The 7,042-nt window shown below is 43.4% G+C and overlaps 1 pseudogene; it reads right to left on the bottom strand.

Moving 5' to 3' along the window:
• Nucleotides 1–5,121: 5,121 nt before the first annotated feature.
• Nucleotides 5,122–5,775, bottom strand: LOC129403398 (uncharacterized; annotated as a pseudogene).
• Nucleotides 5,776–7,042: the final 1,267 nt, after the last annotated feature.

Below are 7,042 nucleotides of genomic sequence, written 5' to 3'. Positions count from 1 at the left end.
TTTTCATAATTACAGACTCATTTGTGATGGCTCATCTGGCGAACAAAATATTGATGAGCCAGCAGGACTAGAACTGTAGTTAATACAGAAAACAATGTGATTCTCCAAGACAGTAACTGGCCTAGAAATGATGAAGCTCACACCATTTCCCTTTTGGCTCTATCTTGGTCAGTAGTTCATGACTGTAATTCTTCCCACATCAGTAAGACCACTTAAGTACATGGTGACCTTCGATATTTTTTCTGTGTTTTGTGTTTAAGTATTGTGCCCCCTGGGATAAATGTCATGTTTGCAGACAGCAGACCTGAGTCTGGTCACAGATAGCAGCATTCCTGAGTTGCATCAGCACTAATCATGCACCTTCTATTTATTAATAATTCACTATTTCCATCATTGTCCTCCATAGTTAACACTGGCTAATGCTTGATACACTCCAGGAATTGGGCAACGTGATTTGCAAGCATTAGGTCCTCTACCCCTTTGGTCACCAGAGTGCACTAATTATATCCCCAGGGTTCAGGGAAGGGAATTTAGTCACAGAGCAGTTTTTCCAGTTTGGCCCAAAGTCGCACAGCTTTTACAGTGGGAGATTCTGGAGCACACCTGTTGACAGACTCTTGTTCCCCTTTGGGAAAGAAGATCATAAGGTACCATGATGAACTGAGACAACAAGTGCCATCCTGGCCACTGGAACCACTAGCAACGATGCCCAGCTCTGAGAACAGATCCAGGAGAGTCACTTGGTGCTGCCAAAGGTATCCTTTTAGACTCTGAAGTTGATTTTATAAAACACATAATATCTTAGTACTTTTATAGATGAGAAAATTTAATTGTAGGTAGTTGTCAAAAATCTCACCTAGCTCCCAAGGGCTCCACGAATTGAAGCCACAAATCAGGCCCAGGTAGAGCAGGCTCCCAAGACTACACCTTACAGGTTTTGCTTCTAGCAGAGCTTCTAAGCTCTGAGCTTTTCTGCCTGGTTTCTAGAACTACTGGGTCTTGAGCCTTGGTTTGCTTTGAGACTCATGGAAGAACTGTGGACTAAGCAGGCACTGGCATTTCTGAGGTAAAGGCTGTGTGAGAAGACAATGAGAGTTAGAAGAAGGGGTGATGCAAGCAGGGCTGAGGAGATGTGCTAAGGTCACTCTCAGAGGCACAAGAGGGAGAGTTCCTGAGTAGAAGTTTCTGGAGTTTCTGGAAAACAAGAGGGCTAAATCCACCTGAGCCCATGTGTGGATAAGGCCAGCTCTCTGGCCAGACTGATAGTATCTACAGCTGACACAGGCATTAGATAAGGAAAAATGAGATAGGACGTGTGCCTTGAGGTCTTCTACAATGACATTTCATGAAACGAACACAAGAGTGGTTCTTCATGGACCTCCCTCATCCTTCTCCTTCACCCTTGTGTCCCAAAGAAAGTTATTCAACCTCCTCTGTTCTTCTGAGGACAGAGGAGTATATCTGATCACCAGAGGTCTGCAAAGCAGCCCCTCCAGGGCCATGCATTGTGGGGAGCAAAAGGCCGACTGCCCTTTCCTTCCTCCAGTAACTCAGCTCTGATTTCAAGACTCCATTTTGCTCAGTGACAACAGAGATCATTATTTATTTATGAAACTCTTTTTGCCTTTGCAATTTATGATCTGTTCTTCCCTCCTTCCAAACCACACTTTTGCTTTCTTTTCCTCTGAGTGCTGGAGAGTGGACACTGCCTCCTGACCTAGGAATGGAATGTGTCAAGGGAGAAACATCAAACTTTCATTTCCCCCCACATATCCTCTGCTTTATGTTCTTCATGAGCCACTGTCCCCCATCCCACCTTTCTTCTTCTTCTTCTTTGTTCTGGTCAGAATAGGGGGCTAAGAACACATTAGATTCATGCTCCTTTGGCAAACTTTAAAAGATGGAAATTCCCCAAGGTTAGATTTTAGTCCCCCTGTTCTTCTCTGTTCTCTCCTTCACGTTTTCCCACACCTATGACCCAAATGATGGCCTAGAAAATTGTAGAGTTTCTACCTCTGACTCCTTACTTGTTGATCTCTCATTACATTAATGGATCTTAATTAAAACCAGTACTGGCAGGCGCTGTAAGGTCTTGGCTTTGAGTGTTACTGGTGGGATCTCACCATTGAACTTCTCATCACCCTAATCACCAACACTTCTATGGGGTTTTAATTTACATTTCCCTATTGATTGGCAAGGTCAAATTCTTCATAAATTGTTATTCATTTTTCTGTTAAGTGACCTTTTAAGTATTACAATTTTATTATATATTCCCTCTTCCCCTCTTCCCTTTCTCCCCTTCATCCTTCTAGTAGATCAAGCTTTCTGACAGTTGTTCAGTTGACTTAATTTATTGCTTATTCACAGCAACATGGAGGAAATAACTACTAATAGTATGAACTTTTTTGTTTGTTTGGGGCCTATATCTGGCAAGACTCAGGGCTTACTACTTGCTCTATGCTCAGGCATCACTCCTGGTGGGCTTGGGGGACCTTATGTGGTGCTGTGGGTTGAACCTGGTTCACCCATGTGTAAGACAAGTACCAATGCACTATACTGTCAATTTATCACTAATAGAGCATATACTGACATTGAAGAATTTGAAACACAGAGAGATGAATTGACCATTCAAGTTACAAAGCTTTGTAGGACCAGAATTAGGATCCAAAAGATAGACATTTTTTTAATTTTTTTTATTTTTATTTATTTATTTATTTTTTTAATTTATTTATTTTTAATTAGAGAATCACCGTGAGGGTACAGTTACAGATTTATACACTTTTGTGCTTATACTTCCCTCATACAAAGTTTGGGAACCCATCCCTTCACCAGTGCCCATTCTCCACCACCCGTAAACCCAGTGTCCCTCCCACCCTCCCCAATCCCATCTCCCCCCCACCCCACCCTGCCACTGTGGCAAGGCATTCCCTTCTGTTTTCTCTCTCTAATTAGCTGTTGTGGTTTGCAATAAAGGTGTTGAGTGGCCGCTGTGCTCAGTCTCTAGCCCTCATTCAGCCCGCAACTCCCTTCCCCCACATGGCCTTCGACTACAATGTAGTTGGTGATCGCTTCTCTGAGTTGACCTTTCCCCGGAACGTGAGGCCAGCCTCGAAGCCATGGAGTCAACCTCCTGGTACTTATTTCTACAGTTCTTGGGTGTTAGTCTCCCACTCTGTTATTCTATATACCATAGATGAGTGCAATCTTTCTATGTCTGTCTCTCTCTTTCTGACTCATTTCACTCAGCATGAAACTTTTCATGCCCATCCACTTGACTACAAAATTCTTGACCTCCTTTTTTCTAACAGCTGCATAGTATTCCATTGTATAGATGTACCAAAGTTTCCTCAACCAGTCATCCGTTCTGGGGCATTCGGGTTTTTTCCAGATTCTGGCTATTGTAAACAGTGCTGCGATGAACATACATGTGCAGATGTTGTTTCGATTGTACTTTTTTGCCTCTCTGGGATATATTCCCAGCAGTGGTATTGCTGGGTCAAATAGGAATTCAATATCTAATTTTTTGAGAGTCGTCCAAATTGTTTTCCAGAAGGGCTGAACCAGTCGGCATTCCCACCAGCAGTGAAGAAGGGTCCCTTTCTCCCCACATCCTCTCCAACAGCGGTTGCTTTTGTTCTTTTGGATGTGTGGTAGTCTCTGTGGTGTGAGGTGGTATCTCAAAGTTGTTTTGATCTGCATCTCTCTGATGATTAGTGATGCAGAGCACAAAAAAGATAGACATTTTTATAGCTCATGCCGTAAGTTACCTTTTATACTATCTACCATGGTATATATAACACTAAATATTTTCTACTTTAACCTAAGACCAGCAAGGTGAGGTGAATGCTAATTATTGGTGGATATTAGACAACTAACACTTTAGGCATGTTTTGAGGCTGGAGCAATAGCATAGCGGTAGGGCATTTGCCTTGCACATGGCCAACCTGGGTTCGATTCCTCCTTCCCTCTCAGAGAGCCTGGCAAGCTATTGAGAGTATCTTGCTCACACGGCAGAGCTTGGCAAGCTACCTGTGGCATATTTGATATGCCAAAAACAGTAACAAGAAGTTTCACAATGGAGATGTTACTGGTGCCTGCTTGAACATCATTAGGGAGTCATCACTTGTCATCACTTGTCATCCCGTTGATCTTCGATTTGCTTGAGCGGGCGCCAGTAACATCTCCATTCATCCCTGTCGCATGCTAGTGTAGCTCAATGGTATCTGCTCACTCCAGGAACACGTAGAGCCTCAAACCATTTATTCAGGGTTTTGATGAAGAAGTCTGAGCATCTTGTAAGTGGGGAGCATGCAGTCTTCTGATGTCTCATGGAATCCAGTTCGTAACAGCTCTAGTCCAGCAGTCATCTCTACATCGCATTATGTGTCCAGCCCATCTGATTTTCGATGCCTTGGCAAACGAGACAGCGTCCCTGATTCTTGATTGTCGACAGAGGTCAGAACTCTGGATTCCTTCTCTCACTTGAGTGAATTGTGATATTCCAAGCAGAGTTCTTTTGATTCCTCTTTGGGATACCCGAATAGCGTTCTCATCCTGTTTTCATAGGGCCCAGGTCTCTGAGGCGTATGTTAGTGCAGGAAGAATGGTGGAGTCAAAAAGACGTACCCAGAGTTGGAGGTTCTTCGTTCTCTTAACAACTTCTCTGATGCTCTTAAAGGTGTTCCACACTGCTCTATTCCTCCTGTGCAGTTCTGGCACCAAGTCCTTCCTCATGTTGTGTTCTTGACCCAGGTATACATAACTGCTGCATTTGGAGATGTTTGTTCCATTGAGAGCAAATGTAATGTCAGGGACTAGTTCATTTTTCATGAACATTGTCTTGGTGAGATTCAGCTGCAGTCCAACCTTTCCACACTTGAGGTCGAAGTCGGCCATCATTTGTGTCGCTCGGCTAATGTTTGGTATTATTAGAATGACATCACCAGCAAAGTGGAGGTGGTGTAGTTGCCAACCGTCTATTTTCATTCCCATTCCTTCCCATTTCAGTTGTCGCATGGTGTTCTCAAGGGTGGCACTAAAGAGTTTTGGTGAAATGGTATCACCCTGCCGAACCCCTCTCTTTATGTCGATGATTACTTCCTTGTTGAATGGTAAGATCCTGGTGGTGAATCTGTAATACAGCTCATGGAGGATCTTGATGTATTGAATTTGAATGCCCTATTTGGCTAGGGCTTTGATGACCGCTTCAGTCTCAATGAATCAAAGGCCTTCTTTAAATTAATGAACATTAGACAGAGTGGCATCTTTACCTCTCGTGAAACTTCAATGAGCTTGGTCACCGTGTGGATATGGTCAATTGTGCTGAATCCTTTTTGGAACCCTGCTTGCTTGCATGGTTGACCTTCTTCTAGTGTTCTACCTATTCTATTCAGGATGACTCAAGTGAACAACTTGTAGATGATGGAAAACAGGCAGATTGGGCAATAGTTGCTAATGTCGTGGATGTCTCCCTTCTTGTACAACAGAATGGTCCTGCTGGTTTTCCATTGAGACAGAACCTTGCATTTAGACAGGTAGCAATGTGAAGAGCCAAGCCAGTGTATTGACGAGTATTGGCGGCAGATTCTTCAGGTGCTCAAGTCTGACCTTGTCTGGACTGGGTGCTATACGAGTCTTTAATGACGAAATGGTGTGTCGGATTTCAGAACGGAAAACATTGGGAATGACATATCCATCCTGCAGAATTTGGTATGTGGGCATATAGACATGGCTATCGAAGAGATCCAAGTAGAAGTTGTGAATACTCTTCTTCATTGCTCTTCTGGAAGATGTGATAGATCCATCAGGATGTCGGAAGGCAGTCATCTTGGTCTTGTAGTTGGCAAAGGACAGGCAAGCATTGCAAATACTTTTCCCAGCTTCTGTAGCATCGGCCAACACTGCTGCTCTTCTCTCTTTGAGGTATTCCTTTATCACTTCTCTGCACAGCTTTGTGAGCTCGGATATTAGCTTGTGATTGCATGAGACTCATGCCAAACCACGTTGGCGAATGAGCTCTAGTTTCCAAAGACAAACATCTGTTTGTGTCTTTCCCACTCTCCACATTCCTCGTGCAGTCATGGAGGTGCTGAGCCAGTCGATCATACTCCTCGTCGATGTTGTCAATGATGGCATCTTCCCATGTTGACACAATAGTGCCAAAGAGCTCCTTGTTGGTGGTCATTCTGGGAGTTCTCTTCTATAACTTATACTTTGCTGACCTTTCTCCCCACTCTGTGAAGTAAAATTTTGCATGAAGGAGACGGTAGTCTGATTCTGTTTGAAATTTTGGGACAACAGCCACATTGGTCAGGCAAAACTGTCCATTGAATATGATGTGGTCAATTTTGTTGTGGAACTGTACACCGGGAAACTCCCATCTCCATTTAGATTTGGCCTTCTGGAACTGTGAGTTACCATGGATGGCCTTGGTCAACATAATGAATTCAGACAGCCTCACCCTGTTCATTCCATTCTAGGCCATGGGTCCCAAAGTGGAGTTCTTCAGGTGATCTTCTCGGTCCTATCTTGGCATTAAAATCACCAATAATGATCTTGTAGAAGGTGTGGTCTTCTTTATAGAACTTCTCCAGCTCCATGTAGAACTTCTCAATTTATTCTTCATCTTAATTGGATGTTGGTGCATAGACAATGAAGATAGAAACTGCTGGCAGTGAGCCACATCTATTCAAGCATAATTATCTGATTTGGGTTGTTAGGCATTTGAATGAATCAATGCTCATGGTCAAGTTCGTATTGACAAGGACCCTGACGCCACTGATGCCTCTATTGTCACATGTTCTGAGGAATAGTTCTTCTCCAGTGTTGAAAATGGTGTGATATGATTGATGCCTTGTTGTTTTGGTCAAACCATGATGTCGTACTTGATCTTCTGCGCTTGCACCATCAGATCCTTGATGGATGCTTCTGATGCCAGCATACGTGCGTTGAAAGTACAGACAGTCATTTCAGCCCTTCTTCATTTTGGCAGTCTAGTTCATCCCTGAAATTTTATCAGCCTCTCCTTGCTCATTCTTCTTAA

The sequence above is a fragment of the Sorex araneus genome, chromosome 3 (genome assembly GCF_027595985.1).
Source record: "Sorex araneus isolate mSorAra2 chromosome 3, mSorAra2.pri, whole genome shotgun sequence".
NCBI lineage: Eukaryota > Metazoa > Chordata > Mammalia > Eulipotyphla > Soricidae > Sorex > Sorex araneus.
The sequence above is the reverse complement of the archived record's forward strand: the minus strand, read 5'-3'. Positions and strand labels throughout refer to the sequence as shown.